The following is a 13,834-nucleotide window of genomic DNA, read 5'->3' on the forward strand; positions in this document are numbered from 1 at the left end:
TTATTTTATGAAGTTTAATTGGATTTCTCTTTTCAAGGAGAGATGGAACTGCACGCAAATATCGGATGGCTGCGTAACCTCGTTTCATTTCTCATATAGCCCTAAAGATTTTTTCCTGTTAAAAAAAACGTAGTACTTTTGTGCCAATTGTTCTTTCCTTCTTTATGTCCAATTTACGTAACTTAATCAAGTCTGTCTTTTCAACTCGTTTACATAATGAAAATGCGATTTTTGTATCTACCATGTCCACTTTTGGACCAAAACAATGTCCTTTTTGTGTGTGCCAAGCGAAGCCATTTCTGTCTTAGTGCTAAGACCACATTATACACAAGTTTATGGGATCCGAATATAAATTTTCCGAATTCTGTCAAACAGCAGATTGTAAAATAAAAGTATACTGATGTGGTTAAATTGTATTTTTAATTGAAGGGGAAAATTATTAGAGATTTTGTGATTGGATATGATTGTGTATTATGTTTGAGAATTATATAGTACTAGTAAGCCACTAATTGAATAGCTCTACTCATGTCTGGTTCTGACGGGGCCCAGGGAATCCACTCTTAATATATATTCGTTGCCTCTGTAGTCTAATTTATTTTGTTATTTGATTCGTTTATCATCTCTGACCTGTAGAGATTGGTACACATTTGTAGTAATCATATATGCGTCTATTGCAGTGTTCGCGCGCGCGCATGGATGTAGACGATACCAGTTCTCTAAAACCTTGGAACAACTTTGAAAGACGAAAGCGCATGACAGATGTTGCTGTAATGTATCAGTGATGAATATCATGAATTAGTGCAGGCACGAAATGATAGATATATGCAAACCTTGTGCAGAAAAACCTCACAAGCAAAGTGCATCTAAAACCAGTGCATATCGATATAAGACTGCAGCGATGAATATAGAAAACGATGTATCATAGAAAATGGAAGAGATAAATGGGGAAAAATAGCTTGCCTAACCAAACCTTTAACAGGGAACGAGTAGCAAGTTAAACAAGCAGGGATATCTTTTACTTAAATACACAAACATGCTCAGTTTCGTAGATTTCAAATTCTTTTAACAATCCAAAGGTACAAATGCGTTTTTAACTGAAATAAATACCCTATTTTTAGCCAAAATGTTTACGTAAATTCACTTGACTGTTGCGCACGTTTGTATGTGTCATATATACAGTGCTATCATTGCATTCCATTGCGTTTACTGCCTCTCCAAGAATGGTTTTGTTAAACTAGACTTACGTCTTCCTAGAAGAAGAATTTCTTAGGAAATTATTCATTCCCTGATTGCAAATCTTACGACCATTATTGGTTGAGCTTTTGTAAACATATCTGGGATGATTTGCGTACATTCATGTGGATGGAAAAATAGGAACTGAATCATTTTAACGTTTATATCATTAACTATTGTTTGGTTGCATATGAGAAGTTTAATATTTCATAAGTAATGCTTCCGGCCACAATAGTCGCATTTCTGAGAAGCTAATAAGAAAAAATATAGGGAGAAAAGAACATATGTTACACTAGGCCTAGTGAAAGACGTTCCAACCATTTCTCCAGCACCGAAGTTTCTTCGGCACAACCGAGTTTTCTGTACATCGTATGTAATCAAGGTCGCCGAAAATAGATCTGACTTTCGGTTGTCTCGGTATAAGTATTTGAACCGCGGTCCACGAAACTTTAACCAAATACTGAGGCTAGAAGGCCGCAATTTGGTATGTTTGATGATTGGAAGGTGGAGGGATGATCAACATTCCAATTTGCAGCCAGACAGACGAACAGACAGCGTAGAACATTCCTGTCTTGTGTCTTGTTTAGGAAACAGACAGCAAAATACAGAAGCGAGACGAAAGCGTATGTCGTTTTAACAGAGAGACAGAGAGAAAAAAACTTTGGTTTACATTATGTCGGTAAAGAGACAGACAAAAGTAAGCGTTTACAGGGTGTCCATAAAGTCTTAGTACCATTACAATAAATACTTGTAATGGTACTGGGACTTTATGAACACCCTGCATGACGTGCAATGTTGAGAAACAGGCCTTAAAAAGGGTACTTATTAACCTCAGTTCTTCTGTGGGTGTGTGTGTGAGAGAGAGAGAGAGAGAGAGTTGGGAAAAAGCTAGCTACCATAAAATTCTCGTTCCTTTTCATTAACCAGATCCTTTTTTTTTATTCCTAAAAATATTAGGTATCAGGAAAAATACTTTCAAGGTTCCTTACGAGATCACACTCACGACATATCTCTATAGTCTCTTCCCGTTTTGGAACTAACATAATTTTTGTTTTGTTTTGTGTTTTCTTGATGTTTGATATATATATATATATATATATAATATATATATATATATATATATATATATATATATATATATATATTACAAAGAAATCTGGGAGTTGTAGAATTCACAGACTCGGTTATTGAAACTCAACTGAGTTGTATACTGCAGAAATCACAAACAGTTGTAGAAATCACAAACCGAAGTGTAGAAATCCCAAAATGAGTTGTATAAATCACAAACCGAGTTGTAGAAGCCACAAACTGACAGGGCAAAAACTTTCAAAAAACTGTTGTACGATGATGTCCAATCTTTTGATAAGTATTGCGTGTAATGGCGTGTGGCATACTGAAGAAATTCGACGCAGATCGGTGTAATTCGGTGTGATGACGTGTAAACCCGTGTAATGAGATTTGTAGTCGTGTGAAATGAGCTGGGCTCTGGATGAGAAAGGCCTTTTTCAGACGAAATGAGGAGAGAATCCTTATAAAAACCGTCGGCTCTTTCATTTGAATAGAAGGACATTTCGCACACGGAAAAGGCAAGGTCTATAGACCTTGGGCAAAAGCGAGGTGGGTCAGATCAGACGTTAATTATGATTAGTATTATTTTGATGGGGGAAGGGGGGTCACTGGGGAGAAGGGTGGAGCTGGGAGGTGGACAATTATGGAAAGTGAATGACCTTACCCAGCTCAGGCATGAAGATTTGACAAGAAAGTTAATTAAAAAAAAAAAGGGGGGGGGGGGGGGTTGGGGGGGGGGGGTTGTTGCGGTCTAGCCGACAGGTATAGGATTCGACGAATCAAGAAATCCTCATCGATCTGAGAATTTTTTACCAAGATTTTTTTAGCTGTTTTTTCTTTTTTTTTTAGTGTCATGAAGACATTTGTTTTTATTTAAGTCACTTTTATAAGTGATTCTGTGGCCACTTGCAAATCATAATTCATTATAATTACTTAACTGTGGAACAGCATTTAAAGATAGAAAAACTCGAAATTTATGTGAAATAATGAATAAATATAAAAGAGACGAATAATAATGGCGGGAGTTGATAAATGTTATTAGTTGAATAGGGCTTTTTAGATGCAAAATAACTGAGAACAATGTATAATAATAATAAAAAAAAATAAAAAAGCAAGGGACTATGATACAAAATTTCCACTGTTTTCGACGCGCCAAGTACTGGAAATAACTAGAGAATACATTGGCTGTAAAAAAATATATTTGAATTAAAAAGAAAAAGAAAAATTTAAAAAAACACATGAATAGGTTTTTCGACACAACTGTGAATTTCTATAGAACCCATTCAGAGAACAGTTTTGCGTTAATTGAAAAAAAGGTATTAAAGGTTTTAAAAAGGTTAGTGTATCATGAAAATATGTGCATAGACATTGAATATATATTTTGTCCAGAATGGTTTCGGGGTTTGGCCACTGGGAGGCGTTGCTGGTACCAGTGACGTCATATATAATCCTAATGTCACGATAGATGGTGTTTGATTGATATTGGTGGTTTCATATATACATGAATACATAACATTTCTTTATTAATTTATATTTTTATCTATTGGTTCATTGATTTACGATTTCATCTTTTATTTTCTTTTTCTAATTTATAATTGATATTAGTGGTTTCATATATGCATACATATATATACATAAAATTTCTGTACTAATTTATATTTTTACCTATTGATTCATTGATTTACGATTTCATCTTTTATTTTCTTTCTCTAATTTATAATGGAAATTGGTGGTTTCATATACACATATATGCATAATAATTCTTTACTAATTTATATTTTTATCTATTGATTCATTGATTTAGATTTTATCTTTTATTTTCATTTTCTAATATATAATTAATCATGGAGGTTACATACACACATATATACAGACATAATATTTCTTTACTAATTTATAATTTTACCTATTGATTCATTGATTTACGATTTCATCTTTTTTATTTTCATTTATCAAAAATTGTATTGGGCGTTTCATATGTACATACATAAATACATAACAATTCTTTACTAATTTATATTTTCATCTTTTGGTTCATTGATTTACGATTTCATCTTTTATTTTCATTTTTTTTTTATTTATATTGGTGATTTTGTGTGTGTGTGCGTCTGTGTGTGTGCGTGTGTATGTGTGTGCGTGTGTATGTGTGTGCGTCTGTGTGTGTATGAATACAGACGACGGGTCAGCAACAGAGACAAAAAATATTCACATCGGCAATTTTCTTTAACTAAGCCCTAGCACCGCCTTTTATTGACACGCTTTGATATGCTCTCTCTCTCTCTCTCTCTCTCTCTCTCTCTCTCTCTCTCTCTCTCTCTCTCTCTCTCTCGCAGTCAGTCAAATGAGAGTATGTTGCTAGGTGCTCCATAAGCGTCAATGGGAAGAGAAAGCTTATGCAATTATGGCTTTGAAAGTTTTAATGAAATTTTTGATGGCTGTTAGACAGACGCTGGCATATATATTATATATTTTTTTTGGTGGGGGAGCGGTTGGGTGGGGGGTGGGGTGTCTGCCTTAAAAAATACCTTATTATGATTTACAACTCGATTTCCATATCAAAACGAATTCTAAAAATAGAGCAGAATAAAGTAGAGCAAGGCGGAAAGAGAGAGAGAGAGAACGAGGGAGGGGGGAGGAGGTAAGAGAGAGGAAGGGGGGAGAGGAGAGAAAGAAGATAGTGGCCTAACCCTTGAGGAAAAAGAGAGATTACATCTTGAGAGAGAGAGAGAGATGTGTATAACCTTGAAGGAAAGGAGAGACTGCATCCTGAGAGAGAGAGAGAGAGGAGAGAGAGAGAGAAGAGAGAGATAGAGAGAGAGACAGAGAGCAGTCGCTCGCATACAGAGATGGAAAGACATAATTACTTAAGAACAGATAACAACACAGGCAGACAGTCAGACAGACAAAGGGAATGACAGGAGAGACACCATTTAAACGGACAAAGGACGCACAGTCATTCTTAAAAAGAAAAAAAAAAAAAAAAAAAAAAAAAAAAAAAAAAAAAAAAAAAAAAAAAAGCTTTACCCAGGAGCGTCAGACAAAGCATAATTTGATTATGACGAAGGGGGCCAACGTGCCCCGCCAGTATTTTGTCATCCTGAAAGAGATAGACACAGACAGACACAAATTTTGTCTTCATACAAAACAAAACAGAAAAAAAAATATTTTTAATATTTAATTTAAGAAAAAATAGAATTATATTGTTGGAATTATTTTTTTATTTAAGAAAAAAATTGTTTTTTTATAAAACAAAACTGAAAAAAAATTAAATATATTATCCAAGAAAAAAATATATTTTTCATGCAACAGGAGACAAACTGTTGTCTTTGTTTTAGGTAAAAATGTTGGAACTTTTTTTTATTTATATCTAAGAACAAAATAGTTTTTATATTTTTTTTTTTATGAAAGAGGCAGGTAGGTCTGTTGACAGTTATGTTTCAATAATTAAGCCAAGTCCATGTCACAGTTTTCGAATCTATGGCCTCTATTTTATCGTATGCTCCAGATCTTAAAAACTACTGAGGCTAGAGGGCTGCAAATTGGGATGTTGATGATCCACCCTCCAATCACCAAACATACCAAATTGCAGCCCTCTAGCCTCAGTAGTTTTTATTTTATTTAAGGTTAAATTTAGCCGTAATCGCAGGTACGTCTTGCAACGATATAGGCCAGGCCACCACCGTGCCGCAGTTAAAATTTGATGGGCCGCGGTTCCTACAGCATTATTCCGAGACCACCGAAAGATAGATCTATTTTTCGGTGAGCTTGATTATATATGATGTACAGAAAACTCGATTGCGCCTAAGAAATTTTGGCCCACCTTTCCGATCCCCCTACCTACCCCGCCCCCAACCCAGGGCGGACAAACAAGTTTATAGATAGATTGACAGAAGATAAAAGTAAAAACGTGAGTCAAATACTTAATTACCACTTACCTTAAACAACAGGAATTGCAGAGAGGATTGACGTTAAATGTATGAAAATGTCATTGCATTTTCTGATCACTTTTGGTCTCGGTTCGAATATTTGTGCGTTTTCTTTTTTCAGAAATATTTTCTAAAATATTGGTCCTTTATAAGTTTGAATGTTTAACTTTTCAGAAATTTTTTCTAAAATATTCTTCCTTTATGAGTTTGAATGTTTTATTTTCAGAACTATTTCCTAAATTATTTCTCCTTTATGAAAATATTTTCTAAAATATTCCTCTTTCATGAAATTATTCTCAAATATTCCTCCTTTCCAAAAAAATTTAAAATATTTCCTCCTTTCTGAAAATATTCTTTTAAAATATTCCTCCTTTATGAGAATATTATTTTTAAAATATTCCTCCTCCCTGAAAATATTCTTTTAAAATATTCCTCCTCCCTGAAAATATTCTTTTAAAATATTCCTCCTTTGTGAAAATATTCTTTGAAATATTCCTCCTTTCTGAAAATATTCTTTGAAAATATTCCTCCTTTCTAAAAATATTCTTTGAAAATATTCCTCCTTTCTGAAAATATTCTTTGAAAATATTCCTTCTTTCTGAAAATATTCTTTGAAAATATTCCTTCTTTATGAAAATATTCTTTGGAAATATTCCTCCTTTCTGAAAATATTCTTTTAGAATATTCCTCCTTTATGAAAATATTCGTAGAAAATATTCCTCCTTTCTGCAAATATTCTTTAAAAGTATTCCTCCTATCTGAAAATATTCTTTGAAAATGTTCCCCCTTTCTGAGAAAAATTAAAATATTCCTCCTTTCTAAAAATATTCTTTTAAAATATTCCTTTCTGCAATTATACTTTTAAAATATGCCTCCTTTCTGAAAATATTCTTTGAAAATATTCCTCCTTTGTGGAAATATTCTTTGAAAATATTCCTCCTGTCAGAAAATATTTTTAAAATATTCCTCCTTTCTGAAAAAAATTAAAATATTCCTCCTTTCAAAAAAATATTCTTTTAAAACATTCCTATCTCCAATTATACTTTTAAAATATGCCCCCTTTCTGAAAATATTCTTTGACAATGCTCCTCCTTTGTGAAAATATTCTTTGAAAATATTCCTCCTATCAGAAAATATTATTTTAAAATATTCCTCCTTTCTGAAAAATTTCTTTTCAAATATTCCTATTATCAGAAAATATTCTTTTAAAATATTCCTCCTTTCTGAAAATATTCTTTTCAAATATTCGTCTCACTCCGATTAGTGGAGAGAATTGAACCTCTTCGATTCTCTCAAATGAATAAGATCAGAAAAATTACTTTTTATCTTTCCATTCTCTTCGATATGTCTTTTCCGTTCACTCTCTGATCCTCTATAGTTTAAAAGTTCAGTATTTTTGTTTTTTATCTTTTTTTTTGTGAGTTGTGTGGAATAACGTAGACACTATAATAATATTGAGAAATAACTCAAAGTTCGTTAAACTTTGTCAATGCAACAGGTCGGTTCAACACTTGGTACTTCGAGTACTTTTATCGCCGTCAATAACTTTAGTCACTTATTTAAGTAATTCCTTCGTTCGTGGTCACCGAAACACCTGGAATAGAGATAAGATATCGGGATAATTCGGGCTACACATGGAAACTGGAATTGGAATATAATTGTAAACAAAGATAAGAGAAATTTTTAAAAAATACTTTTGCCGTTAGTTATCCCAACATAGATTGAATATTTTAGCACAAGTAAATACTTTTTAATATTGCTATTTATTATTTCTTTGAAAGTATGTTTTGATTCTTGGTCAGATTTAAGTAATACGATGCGAGTATGTTGAATATGAAAACTAGTAGATTACTTATAAATATAAAGTTAATCGTATTTCCTCGTTTTCTCCATACTTAAATAGGATATGAAAGGAAAAATAATGTACGATAATTAAATTTAGTATCAGTTTATATATAGTATATATATATAATATATATATCTATATATATATATATATATATATATATATATATATAATATATATATATATATATAAACACAGGCAGTCCCCTGGGTTTACGACGGGTTCGGCTTACGACGTTCCGAGGTTAAGGCGCTTTTCAATTATATTCATCAGAAATTATTTCCAGGGTTACGACGCCTACGACTCTCATATTGCAGAAGAAATATGACACCAAAAATGCAAAATAATCAATATTTGAATGTTTTTTGGATGAAAATTGCAATAAGAATGCAGTTTACATACTTTCCAATGCACCCAAAGCATTAAAAGTAAGGTTTTCTTAGGATTTTTGATGATGTTCCAGCTTACGACAATTTTCGGGTTTACAATGCACGTCTCAAGAACGGAACCCCGTCGTAACCCGGGGACTGCTGTATATATAACATATATATATATATATATATATATATATATATATATATATATATATATAGATATATATATCTATATATATATACATATATACATAATGTGTGTCTACATATGCTATATATGTATTATATATATGTGTACAAGTACATATATGTATGTATGTATATATGTATGCATATAATTATGTGTATGTATCTATGTATACACATCAAATATATGCATGCGTAATTTGCGCGTATTTTTCTGTTACATTACTAATTACCTGTAATTACTTTCAGAATGTTTCAGTATAGATAGATATATATATATATATATATATATACATATATATATATATATATAATATATATATATATATATATATAAATATATATAGCACTATTTACATGCTTTATGTCTGTAGACAGTTCAATTCTCAAACTAAGTTTATACCAATTACGAAGTGATTTTTGCATAAGTAATGATAAACTTATAATGAAACAATGCTCAATAATTTTCCCTGGGGTTCGAGTCAGTGAAAACCATTTATAATGAAAAAAAAAAGCATGGACTAAGAATAGAAAACGAGTATATCTTAATTAAAAAAAGATTATTTGAAAAGTTTCCACTTAATTTGAACAGCACCTGTATACATGATGACAGATTCATGTTAACTACGTATTCAGATTTTATGGGGCTCTACGGTATGACACTTGGGTAAATTCTCAAAAGAAACTGCAGTAATGAGCATGACAAATTCAGATTATGGCCCAGAGGGCAATCAATTTTGCGAGGAGCATTTAGCAGTCTTGTAATCAAAGCGAAACGAATTCGAACAAACGTATCGTATTGGTAAAACATCTAAGTTTAGACGAGTCACGGGGACACCAAATTCAAACTCAGTATTTTACGAGCAGGCTGCAATAATATCGAAATACATTCGACTCAAACGAATTATCGTTACTCATAAGTGTTGCAAACTTCAGTAACTGAGGACTAAATCATCGTTAAGTCAGATAGTAAGTATTTACCGGCTGTAAACGACAGACCAGACTTATAATATGGAACTGGAAAACATTTACTTTTCCAAAGACGAGAGATATACGTAGTTGGTGGACTGTCGGACAAGTGGCGAGTGAGCTGGCAAGTGCGGCCTCCCAGAGAGGGCCTTCCACGCACCAGAGAGTCAGAACAAGAACTGAAGAGGGGAACTCAGCGAAGGTGAGGGAAAGAGATCGCGGTCTGGCATCATTTCTCCTCTCCTCCTCCTCCTTCCCTCCTCCACCTCCTCCTCCTCTCCTCCTCCACCTTTCCTCCTCCTCCTCCTCCCTCCTCCTCCTCCTCCTCCTCCGCCAACAAACGCAACCACCCTCCTCCTCCTCCTCCTCCTTCCTCCGCCAACAACGCAACCACCCTCCCCTATCCGGTTAACAGAAACACTTGAATCTGCCGCCCAATCCCAGTCATTCATAGCTCTTTCTGTCGATGCAGAATAATGAATTAATATTGAAATTATAATGTCATCAATATTATTTTTTGTATGGAGATCCACTTCATTATAACTGATGCTGCAATCCGCCAGGTTCACGATTCCCTGTTACCTAAGATAGAAGAATCCCCGATTATTATTATTATTATCTTTTTTTTTTTTTTTTTTTTTCTTTTTTTTTTTTTTTTTTTTTTTTTTTTGCTTCTATCAGTCCTCTAATTCGACTGGGTGGTATTTATAGTGTGGGGTTCCGGGTTGCATCCTGCCTCCTTAGGAGTCCATCACTTTTCTTACTGTGCGCCGTTTCTAGGATCATACTCTTCTGCATGAGTCCTGGAGCTACTTCAGCCTCTAGTTTTTCCAGATTCCTTTTCAGGGATCTTGGGATCGTGCCTAGTGTTCCTATGATTATGGGTACAATTTCCACTGGCATATCCCATATCCTTCTTATTTCTATTTTCAGGTCTTGATACTTATCCATTTTTTCCCTCTCTTTCTCTTCAACTCTGGTGTCCCATGGTATTGCGACATCAATGAGTGATACTTTCTTCTTGATTTTGTCAATCAACATCACGTCTGATCTATTTGCACGTATCACCCTATCTGTTCTGATACCATAGTCCCAGAGGATCTTTGCCTGATCGTTTTCTATCACTCCTGCAGGTTGGTGCTCGTACCACTTATAACTGCAAGGTAGCTGGTGTTTCTTGCACAGGCTCCAGTGGAGGGCTTTTGCTACTGAATCATGCCTCTTTCTGTACTGGTTCTGTGCAAGTGCCGGACATTCGTTTGCTATGTGGTTTATGATCTCATTTTTCGTATTGCACTTCCTACATATGGGAGAGATGTTATTTCCGTCTATCGTTCTTTGGACATATCTGGTTCTTAGGGCCTGATCTTGTGCCGCTGTTATCATTCCTTCAGTTTCCTTCTTGAGCTCTCCCCTCTGTAGCCATTGCCACGTCTCATCGCTGGCTAGTTCTTTAGTCTGTCTCATGTATTGTCCTTGCATTGGTTTGTTATGCCATTCCTCTTTTCTGCTTGTCTTTCTCCTGTCTCTGTATATTTCTGGGTCTTCGTCTACTTTTATCAGTCCTTCTTCCCATGCACTCTTGAGCCACTCATCTTCACTGGTATTCATATATTGCCCCAGTGCTCTGTTCTCGATGTTGACGCAGTCCTCTATGCTTAGTAGTCCCCTCCCTCCTTCCTTTCGTGTTATGTATAGTCTGTCCGTATTTGCTCTTGGGTGTAGTGCTTTGTGTATTGTCATATGTTTCCTCGTGGTCTATGCTGCGAAGTACTGCCTTCATCCATTCGACTATTCCTGCGCTATATCTGATTACTGGCACTGCCCATGTGTTTATGGCTTTTATCATATTTCCGGCGTTGAGTTTTGACTTGAGTATCGCCTTGAGTCTCTGCATATATTCTTTCCTGATCGTGTCCTTCATCTCTTGATGTTTTATATCCCCTCCTTCCATTATTCCCAGGTATTTGTACCCCGTCTCATCTATGTGTTTGATGTTGTTCCCATCTGGTAGCTTTATCCCTTCAGTCCTTGTTACTTCTCCCCTTTGTATGTTGACTAAGGCACATTTTTCTATTCCAAACTCCATCCTGATATCCCCAGATACAATCCTTACAGTCTGGATTAGGGTATCTATTTCCTTGATGCTCTTACCATACAGCTTGATGTCGTCCATGAACATCAGATGGTTAATTCTGTTGCCTCTTTTCTTGAGTTGGTACCCAGCATCCATCTTCTGCAGTACTTTTGTCATGGGAATCATGGCTACTACGAAGAGTAGTGGGAACAGTGAGTCGCCCTGGAAGATCCCTCTCCTGATATTAACCTCTGCTAGTCTTATTCCTTCCAGAGCTTGTAAGTATTGTATTCCAGTTGCGCATTGTATTTTTTAGGAAGCTGATGGTGTTTTCCTCTGCCCCATATATTTTCAGGCATTCTACTAGCCATGTATGTGGTACCATGTCGAAGGCTTTCTTATAGTCTATCCATGCCATAGCTTATGGTTGGTTTTCCTTCTCTTACTGTTCTTTGCATTAACCATTTTGTCTATCAGGAGCTGGTCTTTTGTGCCCCTACACTTCCTTCTGCAGCCTGTTTCTGTTGGTGGGGGAGAGTGGTTTGTAATCCTCGAAGGGTAGTTGTTATTAAGACCCTTCACTTGATGACTTAGCCTATGTTAGTAAAACTTCCACCCATTATTGGTAGGCAGGTGGTTGATAGGCCTGTAGTTACTGGCTATATTTCCCTTACTCTTGTCTTTCTGGACTAAGGATGTTCTTCCTGTGGTCATTCATTTGGGCGCATGGTGATTTGTGATACAATGCTGGCTGGAGTTGTTCTGCTATTCGTGGGTGTAGGGCCAGTTAGGCATTTTCTTTAGTTGGTGTCTGACTGTCTGTCGTGATGTCAGTGAATCTGTTTTATTCTCCCTGTTTCTTCAGCCTTGACTTCCTGGAGCCATGTTACATGTTTGTTGTGTGATACCGGATTGCTCCAAATTTTTTCCCAGAGTCTCTTACTTGGTTCGGCTTCAGGGAATTTCTTTTTGTGGTTGTCTTCCCCTCTTAGTTGGCTGTATAGTCTTTTCTTGTTTGGTTCCGAATAGTCTGTGTTGGTACCCCTTATTCCTGTTTATGTATCGTTGGATATTATTATTATTATTATTATTATTATTATTATTATTATTATTATTATTATTATTATTATTATTATTATTATTCAGAAGTTGAACCGTATTCCTACTGAATAAGCCCACCAAGCTTCCAAAGAATTTCATCTCGTGAGAATCTGTCTAGAACAAAACGAAATAATAATAATAATAATAATAATAATAATAATAATAATAATAATAATAATAATAATAATAATAATAATAATAATAATAATAATAAGTACTACAGAAGATGGATGCCGGGTACCAACTCAAGAAAAGAGGCAACCAGAATCAACCATCTGATGTTCATGGACGACATCAAGCTGTATGGTAAGAGCATCAAGGAAATAGATACCCTAATCCAGACTGTAAGGATTGTATCTGGGGACATCAGGATGGAGTTTGGAATAGAAAATGCGCCTTAGTCAACATACAAAAAGGCAAAGTAACGAGAACTGAAGGGATAAAGCTACCAGATGGGAGCAACATCAAAACATATAGTGACAGGATACAAATACCTGGAATATGGAAGGAGGGGATATAAAACACCAAGGAGATGAGGACACGATCGGGAAAGAATAATATGCAGAGACTCAAGGCGATACTCAAGTCAAAACTCAACGACCGGAAATGATAGAAAAGCCATAAACACATGGGCAGTACCAGTAATCAGATACAGCGCAGGAATAGTGGAATGGACGAAGGCAGAACTCGCGGCATAGATCAGAAAACCAGGAAACATATGACAATACACAAAGCACTACACCCAAGAGCAAATACGGACAGGACTATACATAACACGGAAGGAAGGAGGGAGAGGACTACTAAGTAGTATAGAGGACTGCGTCAACATCGAAAATAGAGCACTGTGGGGCAATATCTGAAAACCAGTGAAGACGAGTGGCTAAAGAGTGCATGGGAAGAAGGACTAATAAAAGTAGACGAAAACCCACCCAGAAATTACAGAGGACAGGAGAAAGACAGACAGAACAGAGGACTGGCACAACAAACCAATGCACGGACAATACATGAGACAGACTAAAGAACTAGCCAGCGATGACAATTGGCAATGGCTACA

General features: G+C 35.3%; 1 protein-coding gene across 1 annotated transcript in view; it reads right to left on the bottom strand.

Annotated features, from left to right (window-relative positions):
• Positions 1-9,790, bottom strand: part of LOC135196358 (trace amine-associated receptor 4-like) — a 319,564-nt gene extending 309,774 nt beyond the window's left edge. Inside the window, exons 1-2 of the mRNA XM_064223137.1 lie at positions 9,666-9,790; positions 6,237-7,821 (exon numbers count right to left, since the gene is read on the bottom strand). The gene's annotated coding sequence lies outside the window, so the exon portion shown is untranslated. The remainder of the gene's footprint in view (positions 1-6,236; positions 7,822-9,665) is intronic.
• Positions 9,791-13,834: the final 4,044 nt, after the last annotated feature.

The sequence above is a fragment of the Macrobrachium nipponense genome, chromosome 17 (assembly GCF_015104395.2).
Source record: "Macrobrachium nipponense isolate FS-2020 chromosome 17, ASM1510439v2, whole genome shotgun sequence".
NCBI classification, from domain to species: Eukaryota; Metazoa; Arthropoda; class Malacostraca; order Decapoda; family Palaemonidae; genus Macrobrachium; species Macrobrachium nipponense.